This window comes from Empidonax traillii, unplaced genomic scaffold (genome assembly GCF_003031625.1).
Source record: "Empidonax traillii isolate 1590-97213 ecotype Southwest subspecies unplaced genomic scaffold, ASM303162v1 scaffold474:size1423191, whole genome shotgun sequence".
In the NCBI taxonomy this organism is placed as follows: domain Eukaryota; kingdom Metazoa; phylum Chordata; class Aves; order Passeriformes; family Tyrannidae; genus Empidonax; species Empidonax traillii.
In genome coordinates, this window is record NW_020955667.1 from 790,929 (window position 1) to 808,547 (window position 17,619).

The following is a 17,619-nucleotide window of genomic DNA, read 5'->3' on the forward strand; positions in this document are numbered from 1 at the left end:
ATCAACTCCTAAAAAATTTCTTAAGGGTTAAAAGCCCTGTCCGTGCATATGCCAGCTAGCAGGACAGTGTGGTGTGTGCCAGCCGTCCCTCTCTCTCTGCCTACAGAGCCCTGGTTCAAAGGCTCCAAACACTTGTCATCATCCCACCCCATCTAACAGCAGCTGCAAGCGGTTTTGCTGAGCCAATCACCCCCAGCACGCTATTAATGATTATATTAATTACTAATGCAGCATGAGAAACCACTGTGTTACCAGACTCCTCTGATATCTAAAGGTTTGCAAAGCAGGGTACGGAATGGCTGCTGCTCCCCTGGCTCTGCTCCCCTCCTGCCTCAGCATAAGGGACTCGCTGGGAGGGACACGCAGGTGCCACTGCTCGCTGCCCCTGACCCCACAGCTGACCACGGGGACCTACTTCCAGGCACCCACGTAGCGCCTTGGCAGGAGCTGCCCGCGGCCGGGATGCCGGGCAGGGACCGGCCGGGGTTTTCGCCGCTCGGAGCAGCTGGCGCGGATGTCGCAGCCGATTACGGTCGGGAGGGAGGTGAGCGGGAAAGCGGTGACACCTCGCTTACGGCGCCCTGCTGTCGAGGGGCAGATGTGGAGGCCGACACATGTTCACCGCCGCCACGCCGCTAATTAATCACCTCCGCCACAGCCCCTGCCCCACGCGGAGGGTGCGGTGGAGCTGCGTGTTTGTCGATGGCTATGGGTGTTTGTCCCCTTTGAGCCACATGGTCCCGTCTGTGGGACGATGGGTCACTCCATCAGCAAGGGTTAAAGCGGTCGGGTTTTGGCTGCTGCGGGCAAGAGGTTGGAAAAGCACGGCGCTTTGTTCTCACCCCTCACAGGGACACAAGTACCCTCTAAATCAGCGGGATCCCTCCTGGCACCACCCCGGCTTATGGCCCCGTGGGAAATCAGGCACCGAGAGACCCCAGCATCTCACCTGCACCCTGGGGGACAGGGAGACACAGTGTCTGTGCTTGTAGCTGCGAGGGGTTCGGGCAGGCAGGAAAGGGGATTCCCTTCCCACTGGTAAGACCTGCAAATTAATACAGAGAGCGTGACTTCTTTTTTGCAGGAAAATGTTGATAAAAGTGGGATTTTGGGGGTGCTGTCCTGTTTGCTCTGGCACAGCCAGGAATTGCTTGCTCAGTTCAGCTCACCAGATGCACAGAACCTCAAGCACCCACCCAGACTGGTGATCTTTTCATTTGCCAGATGAAAAAAATCCCAAGTGGAGAGTGTCACAATATTGCTGAAACTCGGTGGGTGTTTTTTTGTTTGTTTGTTTGTTTTTACCGTTGTTGAGGGTTTTTTGGTGTTTTTGTTGTTGTTGTGTGTGGGGTTTTGTTTGTTTGGTTGGTTTGTTTTGAGTTTTTTTGGTTGGTTGGTTTTTTTGGGGGTTGGCTTTTTTTGTTTCATTTTGGGGATTTTTTTCTGTTTTGCCTGGAATATCTGCCTCAAATTGCTGAAATTTTTCCCCCAGCCAAGAGCCACCGCAGCCCCCTTTCCTACATAGCCTCTCCCCAAGCTCTCGAAGGGGACAGCAGTGCTGGAGAGGGGGGAAGAAGCCCCCTTTTATCTGTTTACTCCAGCTTTCCATCAACTTAAACTACTATATTTTGCAGCACACCCCGATGGTGACGAGGCTTCAGGGACGGAGGATGAGGATGCAGCGGTCACCTTAGGGGATACTCCGGGGCCGGCTCCCAATCCATCCCCAAAGCACCGCAGTGCCTGGGCAGCCCCGGCGTGTCCCCAGGAGATGGGGACAGCGGCTGGGGACGCACAGCTGGCTGGGAATCCCTCTGGGGCCTTTGCAGGTCTGCCCTGCTCCTCTCTGCGGGCAGAAGCCTCCACCTCGTGGCCGAGCCCAGAACGACAGGCGGGGGACAGGAGGGTTACGACCTGGAGCTGTGTCCTCACATAACGGGCTGAAGAGGAGCCCACCAACCCAGAGCCCTGTTCTTCCTCACTGGCCATGGAAGTACCTTCGCCCACTGCAAATTCCTCGAATACCCCAAATCGAGCTGGTTATTTTTATTTTTATCTCTTCTGTGCACGCATTATTTCAGCAGCCAAACTCTTTCCAGAAGGTTAAAAGTCTTATTTTTGTTTTTTTGTTTTTTTTTTCCCTCCCAATTTTTATTTCTGAAGCTAGGTTCAAGGCAACCAAAGAGGCAGAGGGGTGAAATTAGGCAGCGGTGCATCCTCACTCCTCTGCCTGTTCTAGGGCTGCTGGTCCCTAGCTGAGGGCAAGGGGAGAGAGGGGACCTCCACCAGCCCTGGGTTCCCATCCCCTCAGACTCTGCTGGCCCTTGGCTGGGAGCATCAGGAGTGGGACAGGATTTGCTCATCATGTTTGCCAGCCTGGTCTCTTGTAACATGTGCATTCCTGCTCTCTCATCCCTTGAACATGGAGGGTGTGGAATGCTAACCCTGGTTAGCCTGGGCTGACTCATGCCTGCTTGAGTGCCTCAGTTTCCCACTTCACATGAGTTTGTTCTGCCTTTGCTTCTTTCCCAGCCTGGCCCTTATTCCAACCCCTTTAATCAATACACGGACCAGCTCTGCCTTACAGCATCCAGCAGGTTTGTCACCTAAAACCCTCAGCTTGCTTAACTAATGAGCTCTCTGCCCTTTTTTTATCTTTTTAAAGCAGTGAGGCAGCTTTTATGGGATAACTCATTTCTGACTTGCCCACGTGAGCTGCAGGGCTCTCTCAGTGCTGATTCATGCTGGCCTTGGGGCCCTGCAGCCTCAGTGGCTCTCAGGAGGGGTCACACCAAGCAGGAGTGAGAACACCAGGATACTACCTACTTTCTAGCCTAATTCTCCCCTGTGATGGATTTTTCACGGCTTGCCCGCAGATTTGGCAAACCTGGTTGGGTAGAGGACACCCCAAAGCCTTTGGACACCTGGAGAGAGAGGAGTCTGTGCCAACCTCAGCCACTGCCTTCAGCTTTTTGTCTGCTTTCAAGCTCGATACAGAAAATCAGGAGGGGTGATTGAGGCTTTGTGGTGCTTTCATGGAGAAGAGCATCTCCTGTCCTTGCTGTCCCCCATCTGTTATCAATGGTGCAGGTATGGCATGTCTGCCCAGGTGTTTCCAGGGCATCACTTTGTTTAAACATTTCCCAGCTGCAGCTCCTCCATTTACCTGCTCTCATCCAGAGATAGCTGCCCCACAGAGCATCTGGCTGGGAAGATCACTTTGTCCACCAAGGACAAAGTTTGACAAAAACCCAAAGACAAACAGCATCTAAAAGTGAAGCCTTTAATCAGGGCTGGGAGACTCTGACACCCATCAGTTAAAACCTGGTGTTCCAAGGGGATTGGGAATTAACCTTCTCATGGCTGGTGAAGAGTATGGAGTGACCAAGCACCCCATTATGATGGGAAACCTTTTTCGTGTGTCCTCGTGGTCCATATTCTACCCCAGGGTGGAGGTCCCACCAGCTGCATCCCCACCACTGCTGCAGGGCTCAGGTCTCCATCCAGCAGCACCACCCCATGCCTGGAGCTCCCCTTCGCCTCATCTACCCAGGCAGTCATGCAAAATGACAGCATTTCGCTCCAACTTCTTTTTTTTCCTTGCTTTTCAAAAACTAAGTTCTTATCTGAGAATCAGCACAGGATTTTTTATTTTTTTCCCATTTCAGAAATTCCACGGAGAATTTCAAGAAAAATGGAAACATTTGCAAGATGCCCCAGGACAGAGAATTGGGTTGTGAGCAGCTTTCATCTGGTGCAGCCTTCGCTTCCTGCCCTGTGGGATGAAAGTCACAGCAGAAGTGACAAAGACTCATAAATTCTGCAGAACAATTTAGTTCTTTCTGGAAAAAATCTGGTTGTTCCCTGAAGTGGGACTGAGAGCTGGGTGTGACGTGGGGTAAAGAAAGTTTCTGCGAATGTCTGTCTCTTAATTAATATTAATACCACTCTAGCTTTTTATCTCTGCTTTAAATAAAAGGAATCCAGCCATGGCAGAGTTCCCACCACATTAAGAAACCCATGAAAGCGGAGTGATGGATGCTTTGGAAGATGGCTCTCATTAATGTCTAATCCTTCCCATCAGCCCCACTTGTCCCTGACACTTCAAGCTTGTTAACCATTTTTTGCAACAGTTTTCAGCGACTTCTGGAACTAGGGGGAGATGGCATGGCCTCCTTCCCTTGCCTTCAGGTGACAGTGCAAAGAAGAGCATGAAAAAGTGTTTTCTGCTTTGGGTGCCACTAGCTGCCTCTCTTTCCATCTGTCTGCTCCAGGTTTATTTGAAGAGGACTCTCCCAGGCAAACCCAAGTCTGCAGAGCCAGAGTTTGCTAGAGGTACTGAAAAATATTTCCGTTTCTTTATAGTTTTATTTTTTTAATATAATTTTTTTAAGTCCATGTGTACAGAAGTTGTTTCTGGGTGCAGGACTACGTGGGGTTGGGGACCCAAGGAGTGGGGGCCTCTGCTTGGACTGTAACTACTCCTCCTCTTGCTGCTTTGCTGACGTCAAGGGCAAGCAATGTGGGGACCTTTTGGAAACCATCCAAGGTCCTGGATTCATGTGAATAAGTAAGTAACTTTTCTTTCTTTTCTGAAGTAAAATCGCTTTAGTGCTTGTGGAAAATACAATAGGTTTCAAGGCTGGAAGGAAATAGAAGTGGGTTTGATCTCCATGGGCTTACACCTAGAAAATCCAGTGAAAGGGCCTTTTCCTGGGCACAGATATGCCATGGAAGCACTTTGCCAGCAATGAAAAGCTCATCATGCTCATCCCTAATGTTTTTGGCAATTCCTTGCAACCATTCACCTTTGCAGCAAGTGTTTGCTTATTGCAATTATGACAGTGAAGGTTCCTCCCCTGAACACTGATTTTCCTAATTTATATCCAGGTTGCAATGCTAATTAAGATCATGTCTGAGTGGCTGGTGACAGCATAGAACACTCCAGGAAAAAGGTGCCCATCCTTCTGCCCCCAGCCTTGCTGCATGTCCTTACAGGGAGGTCACAGAGCCCTGACAAATGAGTCACCCTGGCAAAAATGGGTCTCTGATCCTGCTTGTGATCTTGCAAAGTCATTGGCCGCTCTGGTGAGAGGGTGACCAAGATGCAGGGGCTGTTGGGAGCAGCTCACTGAGGTCTTAAACAACGTGGAGCTCCTGCACCCAGCCCAGCCGTACGGGATAAACAGGTCCTGGCCTTCCTACGAGAGAAAGGCCACCCAAAACCATGACAATTGCTAGACTTAGTCACATAAACCCGTGTTTGGGTTGGGAGTAATGGGGTGGAGTGTTTCTCGCAGCTCAATATTGTGACAAGTTTTCCAAGCAGGAGGATGTGGAGCCCCTTGGAGTGGATCAAGCCCCCGACGTGGCCGCGGTGCCGCTTCTTCCTGCTTTCCACTAGAGGTAGCTGGAGCCACACACAACCCGCCCAGCAACCCTGGGATTTCCACATTCCCAGCGCTAAATCAGCATCGATAGAAGTGATTAGCCTGCCATTAAAGGCACATATCCCAGCGCAGGAGGTTCTCGGTCCGCAGCTCTCGCTTCCCGGCGTGGCTCCTCTCCCATGCCTGCAACCCGCATCCCCTGCACCACGAGAGCTGTGTCAGCCCTTTCTCAGTGTAAACCCCATAGTTTGGGGGCTTTTGAAAAAAAAAACAAAAAAACGGAGGCAAACCCCCTCCCTCTGCTGCTGCAACTCATCACGCGATTCCTTAGCCTTGAGGACAGATGTCTCTGGAGAAGGGAAGAGTAAACTGCTCTGAGCTGTTTATTCTGCAGAGAAGGAATAGGAGAGAAGATCAGTGGCTTAAGGCACTTTTTTTTTCCCCTATATTTCCTCCCTTTTTTTGCCTTTCTGGTAGGTTTGGGACAAATATTGCCAGCTGACTCTGCTTGTGGAGGTTATTCCTCAAAGGATGAGGAATAACCATCCAGCCCATGGGGGTGCTTGGGGGGCAGCTGGCTCCTGCTGAAGGGACCCTTCTGGCTGATCCAGGGTGAAAGTGCCTTTTTTTGGTTTGGCTGAATTTTGGTTTTGTGGGAGTTTTTTGTTTGTTGGTTTGGTTTTTTATTTGTATGGGTTTTTTTGGTTTGAGGTGGGTTTTTTTGTTGGGATGGGTTTTTTTGTTGGTTTGGGGGATTTTATGGTTTGTTTGGGGTTTTTTTGAGGAAAAAGGGTGTATCATATAGAGCAGATATTTCTGGGGAGCTGTAATAAGCTTGCAAAGTGAGGAGAGAAAGAAGGTCAGAAGGAGTGAGGATTATCTTCCTTCCCCACTCCCAAAGGGATTTTAGCCCTGACTTTTAATAACAGCCAGGAAAGAGCCAGACTTCATGCTTACCCAGAGGAAAAGGGCCTAACGGTGTTAAGGCTCAACTAGAAAAAGCCCTTTTTTCTTGCTTTGCCATCCCCATAGAGACTGCTGTGCCAGGGCCTGCAGCCCCTTCCCTGAGCCTGCCTGGACCCTCTGCAGTGGGTGGGGGTCCTGGCTGGCAAAGAGAATGCTCATGGCACCAATCTGGCCATGATTTTCTGGTGGTGAGATTTCCCTGGACAAGGTCATTGGCACAGCTCTGTGTGACATGAGGGGTTCATACATGGGGTGGAGGGAGAGTCCTTGGGTTCCTCTCTGTGACCCCCACACTGCCCAGTCCTTGCATGGAGCTGGCAAGTGTGTGTCCAAACAAGTGAGATCTCATGGGGCTGGAGGTATTGGAGAAGAACAAGTTTCAGTTGCGTGGCTGGGGCCATCTGCAGCACACCACACCAAGAATGTGTCCTGGTCTTTTCCTGATACCGTGTAAGATATGGCTGCAGGTCCTTGGCTGCATTCTCCTCTTTGGTCGGGCCTTCTGCCCACCAAGTGTCAGTCTTGTTTGGTCTGACCAAAGCCAGCAGCCAGCTTGGTGGTTCCTTGCTCCATCAGGCAGGAGGAGGCTGATGAGTCAAGCGAAATGAGCTGGGAGTCCGGAGCTTTTTTGGTGTTTCAATCTAATCCCCAAACCATCATTTGAATGGGGTCTCACGTTGCTCCTTGGCTTCCTCTCCAGAGGGTTTGGGAATGGTGGAGCGCTCGCCCAGGCCCGCAGGACGAGGATGGGTGTGCGCCAGCGAGCTTTGACGGATGGAGACTGTTAATATTGAACATATAATTACGCCGGCCAAGCCGAGAGTCCTTCCGTGGCGATGAGTGGGGAGGGCATCAATATTCAGGCAAGTTACTAAATGTGTCTCAAAGGTGAACTCAAAGGCGTTTTGGAGGTCCAGGGCTGAGATTTGGGACTCTGCTGTGCTGCAGCCCGTGCAGGGGAGGTTCTTGCTGGCAGCACAGCAGAGTCCCAAAGCACAGCTGCTTTCCCTGAGCCCCTTGAGGTGTCCCTGAGCCTGAGAGCCAAAAGAGGAGACAGGCATGACCACCCCCTGCTCCCAAGCTCAGCCTCTCTGAAACCAGGGGATTGGCTTAAAATGCTTATTTTTAAAGATTGCACACTGTAAATGAATCAATCTAATTGAAAACATCCCCCCTGGAGTCGGGGTTTAGAGGGTGCTTGGCTTTCTTCTTGCACAATATAGCTGGAAACTTTGTGGTGGTTGATTTCTAACGCCTTGGACCTCAAAGGCACTTCGGGTGCCTTAGGGGGGACTTGGAAATTGTGCTGGGAGCTCCCATCTCCCTAGTGAGAACTTTTTTTATATTTATGGAGGAAATGGAGTAATTTCTCTCTATCAAAAATGAATGAAAACTTGAAAAATCTCTACCAGGTTTTATTTATTGCCTCATCTATTAAAATAGCCAGATATCTATTCAAGTGTGGGGGCTGTACTTTATCTTACCTTTTCTATGAGTCACAGAATACACTTTTTTTTCCTTTTTTTCCTCAGAGAAGATGTTGCTGAGTTTCTTACAAGGGGAAAATGTCCTGGAGGATGCCAAGGGCATGACTTGTCATCGCAGCAGCTGAGCAGCACCATCATCCTCCTGCTGCTGCTATCCCTCAACCCTGGCCAATGTCAGCCTGATAGGCCATTCCCACCCCTGATGCTGAGATGAATCCAGGTTTTCTTCTCCTCTAAACCTGCAGCCATCCACTGCTGTGAGTACTGGTTGGATTGCAGATGCTCTGGGATCCCTGAGACACCACCAGACCCACCTGCATTGAACCTCTTAAGGGGCTGATGGACTGTTTCTAGTAGACTTGGGCATTTGTACTTGTGTTTCTGTTCTGTGGCCTGAAGGAGACACACACACACACACACACTTACAATCTCCTGTACCTTTCCTGCTTTGCATTCAGTGAAATTGCTCATATTAAACATAAGCTCCAAGTTTCTGCTAAGCCAGCCCAGTTCAGGAGCTGATCTGTTTGTGCTGGAAGGGACGTGTTTTGCTGTTTGAACACCAGGTGCCCCAAAATAGGTTAATTCAACCCCCAGAATAGAAGCCCCCTCCATTTCTTTTCTCGCCTTGTCTCACACTGAATTGCAAACTCACAGCAGGGGAGGAAATTGAACCTCCTTCCCATGGTCATACCCCTGAACTTGACTTTACCTAGGACTTAGACTTCTCTCTGTCCCCAGGAGCCACCACACCCACCTGATGTCAAAGGCTTGTAGGTACCTGGTGTAAAAATATGGGATGGGAGTTGCTGCTGAACCAGAAAATCGATGGCAGTGCTCAGCACAGGGGGGATAAGGAGGGGCAGCCTCCCACGTTCCTGCTCTGGGAGCTCCAAGAGGGGCTCTGCGAGGTCTTGCCTTTCCACCCCTCACCACAGACACCCCTTGGTGAGGGAGATCAGCAGATTTACTGTGGAATAAACTTTATCAGAAGATATCCATAATATTGCAAATACTGTTTGCCAGACTTGATGTTATTCTCTGTCTTTCCTACATACAGGAAGCGCCAGTTTTGCTACAGCTGCTTTGTGGAACTGCAGCCAGCTTGTACCCTTTTCCAGAACATGGGGTAAGTTTTACCTTTCCATAATATGGGGCTAGTTTTAACTTTCCACAGTATTTTTTTTCTTGGTGTGAGCGAAGCTGAGGATGGCTCTGGCCACGGGCATGGCTCAGGACTGCTGGGGTGAGTAAGCAAGTGGGGCTCTGCCAGGGCTGGAGGAAAGCCAGAGTCCCACTGACAGACACTTTGTTCCTTGTGGAATGGCAAGAGAGGAGGTGTGGGGGCAAAAGTCACAACTTTGCTAGTATTTTTGTAAGCACAGCAGCTCGGGGTTGGCAGAAGGCCTGGCACAGCAGGATGGGCGACATTTTTTCCTGCTGTGGGTATTTTCCCGTGGGATCCCCACAGTGGTCCCATGAGCCTCACTCCCCCCACACCCTTCCTGCCACGGCTCAGAAAAAGCTTTATTTATACTCGTTTAGCTGCTTGCCTTCTCTCTAATTGAAATCATTAACCTTCTCGCTTAATGAAGAAGAGGACCGGGGGGAGGGTGGGGGGTGCCGGGGCCGGCAGAGCCCTCCCGGGCTGCTCCGCTGACTCCCTCGACCGGCTGAAAACGTGATCCTGAATTTGGCCACCGGGAGCTAAAAGGAAAAAAAAAAAAAAAACAACAACAACAAAAAAACCCCACCAAACCGAACAACTGCGCCGTGGTCGGGGGGCTGGCGGGGTACGGTTCCCTGTGCCCCTGGGGCCGCGGCGGGGCTGACGCCAGCATTTCATCTCAGCGGAGAAGTCATCGGCTCTGACCACGGGGAGGGCTTTGCCCGCCAGGTCCCACTTTGCTCCCCTATATTTAGCCCATTATGAATATGGAAGAGCGTTGAAAATGATTCGCCCAGACATCCCTCTGTCCAGCCGAATAACATCAAAGGTGGGAGCGGGGACGGGAGCCGCTCGCCCTGACAGGGGCCCGGCCCTGCCTGGCCTCGTGGGTCGCAGAGTGGGGTCCCTGCAGCCGCGCGGGGGGGGGAAAATCACGCTGGTGGCTTTAGGGACCCCCATTGCGGGTGTGTGGGGGGTGCCGTGGGTGGGCACGGTGGGATGCCGGCCGGCGCAGCGCTCCCCCCGCCGCAGTGTGCGAGCAGGCGCCCGGGGTCTCAGCTGGCTTTGGAAGGGGCCGTGGCGGGGATGCCGTGCAGTGCCCAGCTGCGCGCCGCGCTCTCCAAGGGCACCGCGGCCCCGGCCCTCCCTGCCACCACCCCCCGGCAGCTGGGCACTGCCCTCAGAAAGGCCACGCAGCCCGGGACCCGCAGCCCAGGCTGGTGCTTGCTGCTTCCCATTGAGCTCTCTCTCCTCTCCAGCGGTGGAGGAGAGGGATGCTGCCGTCCTGGTGGGTTTGTCGATGCTTCATTGTCCCCACTCCGCTGTACTCAGGCTTCGGCATCAAACCTCTGCTGAACATCCCGGGTCTGAAACCTGATAGTGCGTGGCTGCTCCTCAGCCGTGCTTTGCTGGGCTTGTTCCAGCTGTTAAACACCTTTTCCCAAGTCGGGTCCCTCTACCTCCCTTTTGGAATCCCAAACCTGCCCCAAAAGCATTTGGGCATCCTCCTGCCCAGCTCCAGAGCACAGAGTACAGACATTCCTCCTTGGACGTCCACACCTTTTCACCTACTATTTTCCTCCCCTTCTGCAAGGAACATCTCTCTGTCCCAGAAGCCAGGACCCAGTGGGGAGAGGACACAGAGGGCAAACCCCCTCCCAGAAGAACCTCCCAGCTCTGCTGGGTTGAGCTGGGGTTTGAAGAGCACTTTGTGCGAAAGATTACGGTTGCTTTTGGGCATAGCGGAAAAGAGGAAAAACAGCTTTATTCAAGCCGTTAATGAAATGTCATTTGCAATTCATTTCCATGGCTGTCACGTGGCAGATCTGCAGCACCCCCGGCTTGCACCGGCTCACGCAGAGGGGGTGTTACTTTGGAGGGAGTTTTGGGAAGGCGGGGGGGGGGGGCATGCACAAAAGCATCACAACGCAACTGCCCCATCCCCAGAGCTCGGGGGCTGTGTTTGCTGTGGGTGCCATTGCCAGGTGAGGTGACTCAGCCTTCCTCTCAGCTCAGGGGACAAGGAAGGGGTCAGCAGAGACCTGGCAGAGCAACATACCGTTTTTGCAGGGTCTATCCCCAGAAATATCCCTGGATTTTATTTTTCCACTTCTCTCATCACATATCTATATCACTTCTCCTTAGCATGGACCACTGGCGGAGTCCAGTTGGCCTTTTGACCCCTGCAAAGCTCAGCGACACAGTTTAGAACCCCTTTTCAATCCCCCTCTTGCTACCTGTCTCCCTCTCCCCTCCTTTACCCCTTCCCGCAGTCGTGAGCAGGTTTAACTAATCTTTCTGTCAGTGGGGTACTTTATGGAAATTGAAAACTAATTAACTTTCATCTCAGCAGCTAATCGCATAAAAAGCCTGGCGCCTTGGCCTCCCTGCTCTTAAAATAATAACAGCACAGGAGCAGGGAATATCTTGATCAAGCCCATCAGGATGGGATGCTCCAAAGACAGAGCTGGGATACCCCTGAAAACCCAAACCCAAGAATGGATCACCTTCTAATGGTGCTGAAACTGGACCCTGAACCCATCTTGCCAATCCTGCAGCCCTTCCCCCTGGCTACCTCAACACAAGAGGCAGGAAAAAGGCATTTTGGGGCAGTTTGGGGAGAGGGGGCGGTGTGGGGCTGGGGCTGGGAGGGCAACAGAGACGTGTGGTCAAAGATGCTCTCGCCCGCAGTGACTCATTCGGCTTTAATTGCTCCCTGAAGTGGCGCGCTGCTGGCGGCACCGCATCAGAGATGTCACGTTATAGTCATGCGTGAAGAGCTAATGGTCAAGGGTGACACCACCAACAAAACATCCTCGGGGAAGCTGTCAGTGGCGGGGAGGATCAAAGGGCAGGGAGAGCGGCCGTTCCGCTGCCAAGGGTTGGGGCCGCTGCTGCAGATGCAGGTGCCCAGCGCGGGGTGGTGAAGGCCCCCAGGGGATTTGAACATCGTCCTGCCACAGGGGCAATGCAGGCAGTGCCTGAGCTGAGAGTGGCCTGTCTCAGGACCCCTGGAAAAGATTTCCTTTGGCTTTGAAGTTTTATGTTGGCAACAGACTGGGAGGGCTCATGTTGACAGTGTCGTCAGACCAGTGTTAGCCGGTCTCTGCTGTACCCCGAGCCAAAGGGAGGCAACCCAGCTCTACTAAACCAGGATGTGATGATGGATCTTGGATACACAGTCATGGGGGCACCAACCTGTCCCTTTGGGTGTCTGTACCCTCCTGTGCCCTGGCTGGGATGCTGCTGTGCCTGGGTTGATTGGCAGCAACCAAGAGCTGAAGGAAAGACCTGGATGAGAACCCCACGTCACCAGTGCAAGTGGCATGGTGGGGCTGCTTTTTTGGATGCTGCCAACAGCACGGGCCCCAGCACACCTGTTTGCTGACTGCGCTGCACCGAGACTGGCATGGTACAGGTGCCCTTTCTTGATGTTCCTAAATGCCAAGGACCACAGCAGGACACAGGCTAATGGTCCTCTGCTTTGAAGCAGTGCCAGAGTGATCCTGGTTTGTGTTTGGCTCGGTGCTACAGTTTCCATCTGCTTTCCCACTGCTCTGCTGCTGGGTGCAACATCTTTCCCCATGCTGCCTCTCAGGTGGGATGGGGCAGCATCTCCCTGCCCTCCATCAGCAGGAGTGATGGAGAAATCCAAATGAGAATGGCCAGGCTGCTGGAGCACAGAGATCAGCCTGCTGGAGAAGCAGACCTGGCCGCAGCCAACCTGCCGAGAAGCGCGGCGAGGGAGGAAGAGTTATTGCTGCAGTCACACACCAGCTATTACCTCCCAACAAAAGGCAGCGTCTGCACAGCCGGGAGAGAGCCCGAGGACAGGGACAGCCCGGGTGACCTTCAGCGGACGCGCAGCAGACAGGCCGGAGCCCTGATCGCCCCAGACAGGTACGCCTGCAGGCACCCCTCCACCTGGCCCAGCGCAGCGGGAGCCTCCTGGGATGCTCCCCACAAGCCTTCAGCCGCTATCAGCTTCAAAGTCTCCTTGCTAGCCCCTGGCCTGGGTGGGTTTTTTTATCCTTCCAGCGCATGTCAAGCTTTCAGGTTTCTGAAAGGAGGCAAAGGCGATGTTGTTGTCGGCGCTTAGCTGCTGCGAGGTGCCAGAACCCAGTCTAGTGTTGGAGTTTGGACACTTCCCTGCATCATTTTCCAGGCCCTGCCTGGCAGCCAGAGCTCTTCAAGGAATATGCTTATAATAACAGGGGGTGAAGGCTAAGGTGACAGCACAAAACACCTGGGGTGAGTGTTGTTGAGCTTAGACTCTCACCTTGAGAGCCATGGATCAGAATCTGCTGGCTATATCATAGAAACATGGAATGGTTTGTGCTGTATCCTGTAGCACTTTAAAGATGATCCGGTTCCAACACCCCCTGTGCTGGACAGGTATAACTTCCACTAGACCAGGTTGCTCTAAGACCCATCCAACCTGGCCTTGAACACTTCCAGGGATGGGGCAGCTGCAGCTTCTCTGGGCAGCCTGTGCCAGGGCCTCACAGCCCACACAGTGAAGAGTTTCTTCCTAGTATCTAAACTGAACCTGCCCTGTATCAGTGTAAAATATTCTATCAATAAGGAGAAGGGTTATTCCTTAACCCTTAGCAGTGGCTCTGGGACATCCAGACTCGAGGGTGTTGTCCTTGTACTGCCTCTTGCTCCAGGAGCAAAGGTATTTTTGAGGGAATTCTCACGCCATGGTGAGTAACCTCCTGTAGACAAGCAAAAATTACTGCCTAGCTTGACTTCTGCTCTCTGCCTTTAAACTGGCACAAATTCACCTTGAGGGAGTGTTAGGGGGTGTAAGCAAGAGCAGGAAAGGCCCAACATCCCCATCCCCTCATTCAGCTTCCCATGGATAGCTGAAGAGAAGTAAATGGCCAGGGATAAATTAAGAGGGAGGGAGGGGTGTCAGTAAATGTCAAAAAGGACTTTAGGGCCAATTAAATTCGTATAATGTGAGGGAAGTGCTGGTTAAAGACATGGTAGCAGCTGAGCTGTATATCCATTTATTTCAATGCAGTTTTCCATGGGAGCAGAGTACATGCATATCATTAGCACCAAATATCTCTAATAAGGCTGTCTCCACTAATAAGAAAAAAAAAAAAAAGGCTTAATTAACTTTGCTTTTCAGTGAACCAGGGTGGGCCCTCCTATGGCTTTTCCTCCAGTCTGGAGGAAAATGTGTCTTGAGATGTGGGTACAAATGTGGGAGCACAGGGGCAGGGATAGCGTGACTAGATTGTCCCGTGCAGGAAAGTGCCACCGAGCTGAGGGTGGCTCCAGAGAGATCCATCCAGCCACAATGTCTGACACCTCTTAGCCAGTGGGAGAGGCTGTAAAAGCAGATTTGGTGGCCAGGCTCCATCAGAAGTGTCCGAGCAGCATTGAGACTATCCAGAGTGATACCTGGAACACACAGCCTCTCAGTGCTGCCAACACTGCCTGTAATTAGGGGGATGGAGGAACCAGACTGAGATAGAAGTGGCTGCAGATTGTATCTGTCCCTCCCCATTCCTCCCAGTGCATGACCAAAAATGGTCAGCCACAGCCTTCCCAAGTCTGTTGTGTCCCCTCCATCAAATCCCTTGTCTGGAGGCTGCAGCAGGGCTTGTCCCTGTGCTCCTCCACACAATTCTGCACTGCCAGCAGCACTGCAGAGCACTGATGCTGTTGTGACATGCGCTGTGCAGGAGGGAGCCTGGCCTTTGAGGGGTGACACTGGGGTTGGCAGCCCAGCACTGATGGCACTGGCCACACTCAGCCTCTTCTGCAGGAGGGCTCAGCACCCAGAGGAACTCAATGGTGGTAGCTTCTCTAATTTTTTTTTTCCTCCTGATTTTCCAAGCATGAAACGCACTGCTTGGCCTCACCAGGATTACAAATCCAACGGGTTCATAGGTCCAGGTCCCTTCTACCCAAATCCATACATGAGATTATATTTATGCCTTCTGTTTCATACAGAGGTCACAGCTGTGCAGCTGCCAGCCCTTTAGCACAGCAGACTTTTCCACGAGCCCAGCCACGCTGGAAGCAGGGGTGATTTATCCAAGCCCCCCGCTTGGCAGAGGGCAGCTGGGAGCCCTCCATGCCTGTGCCAGCCCCAGGCAGCACTCCCTGCTTCCCTCACAAACCTCTTAGTCCCGGGTTAATTAATTGTCATCAAATAACCTGCACGGCCACAGCTGGGACAGCAGCTTCACCTTCACCCTGGCTTCTCCCTGTGGTTCTGGACTCTGAAATGCAGCCCCAGAGTGGGGGTCTTGCTAGGAGAGGTGGGGTGTCTTGATAGGAGAGGGGGCCTTGATAGGAAAGGAGAGAATCTGGGTAAGTGTGTGGGGTCTTGAGGAGAGGAGAGGTTTGATAGGAAAGGAGAGGTCTCAATAGGAGGGGGGTGTGGTCTCTATGATAGGAAATGGTCTCTTGATAAGAGAAGGGCCTTGATAGGAGAGAAGGTCTCTGTAAGAGAGGGTGTCTCAATAGGAGAGGAGGGAACTCAATAGGAGAAGAGTTCTGGATAAGAGAGGCGGTCTGGAGAGGGGGTCTTAAGAGGAGAGGGGATCTTGATAGAAGTGGAGTCTCAGTAGGAGGAGAATCTCAACAAGAGAGGAGGGGTCTCAACAGGGGAGTCTCTCAATAAGAGAGGGGTCTTGATAGGAGAGGGGTCTGGGCAGCAGCAGGGCCCTTTTCGTTTAGCTGGGGAGGGCATTCAGTGCAATGACTGCACATGGCCCAAAGGACGAGTTTTTGAGGCTACTTGATGGGATTTACCCACTTAATGCCCCTACCAGGCTCTGGAAATGCTGCTAACCACGGACGCTGATCTCGGGACCTGAAATTCCCTGTACTTTGCAGCATCTTCCCATTGCCCCCAGGGGCTTGCAATAGCTGTGTGCCGGTGGGCACCGACGGGAACCCTCCATAGGGTGGCCCTTGCAGCGTGGTGGTCTGGCTGGGAGAGGCTGGCAGGCAGGAGAAGCTCTGGGATCTGCTGGAACAGATGTTTCTGTGCCATAATAAAAGGTTAAATATTTTAATAAGCATTAGCCACATGTTGAAGGTAAAAGGAGCTGCTTGCTTTCACTTTTTTTTTTTTTTTTTTTTTTTTTTTTGTATGCAAATGAACTGGAAGCTTATTAACGAGATGAGGGGCTGGAGCCTAATTAGCAGCAGGACAAGGGAGCTGTGCTGGAGCTGAGTCAGCGAGTGTGAGAATCGCTGGCGCGGTCCCTGCCATCGCTGCCTGCCGCTGCCAAACCACCCCAAAAACCAGGAGAACTGGGCAAAATCCATGTGTTTTTGGAAGGGCCGGGGGGAGATCAGCTTCACTTGGGGTCTTGTCTGGACACAACCTACGTGGGTCACGCCAAAGCCACCTTCCTGACTTTGTTCTTCACGATGGCAGCATGGCAGCTGGGATTTTGCAGTTTCCAAGGATATATTGAATATCTGGGGGCAGTGCCACCAACCTGGGTGTCGATGGACAGAGCAGGACTGAGGTGCTTGTGGTGTGATCTCGTTGTGCCACTGACGGGGGCGGGGGGGGGCAGTCCCTGTGGAATTTGTTTTAGTGAGTATTTGCTTTTGATTATGAAAAAAACACCCTTACAAAAATTAGGGGAACTTCTTCCCTTTTTTTTTTTTTTTTTTTTTTTAAACAGATAATCTTTATTTTCTTGCATCCTTTTTCCTGTCACCATTTCCTTGCTCTGCGTTCCTTCAAGCAGAGCAAAGACCAAGCCTGCCCCAGCGGTGCAGCAGGGGTTGCCCGCCCTGCGAGGGGGACGCGAGGGGACTCGGACTCGGACGCTGCTCGGAATAAGAAGCTGCCAATAAACCCCTCTTGTAATTTGCACCTTCGGAAGGCGACAGCAGCCGTGCGGCCCCTTCGTTCATTTGCATTTTTAATTAGCTGTTCTCTCCCCGCGCCTCTCAGCTGCCCTGCCCGGGGCCAGCGATGGCTGAAGGCAACCGGGGTTCATTCTGGGGCTGAACGAAGTGTTTTTGGTGGCTGGGTGAGGCGGCAAGGCAGTGACGGCATTCCTCTTTTATTTTTTCTTTTTTTTTTCCTGTTTTTTGATCTATCTTTCTTCCGCTTGGTCTTGGTCCAGCCCTGCCTCCGTGCCATCCATCTGCCCCTTCCTCTGGGCTCCTTCCTTACCATCCTCCTCCTCTCCCAGCACCGAGACTCCCTCACATCACAATCTTTTGGTTCCCTCTTCCCAGGAAACCCTCAGCACTGGCAGCAAACAGGATTCCACAATTCCCCTATAAAGCTATTAAAACTCTACCTCATTAGCAATAATTAAAAGGTGTAGCACATATTCTCGATAGCTCATGCCTGCAGGCAGGGTAATTTATTTTATTATTTTATGTTATTACTTTGCTTTGGGGTTATTTTATTTAATTTTATGTTCATTTTACCTTATTTTTGTATCTTATTTTATTTTTTATTATTATTTTCTTTTATTGCATTGTAATTTTATATTATTAAAACTTATTTATTTCATTTCCTAGGCCCCTACACCCACCGTGCCCAAAGGATGGGCAGCATCACCCATCTACCCACGGTGCTGGCAGAGGAGGGACACGGGGACAGCCA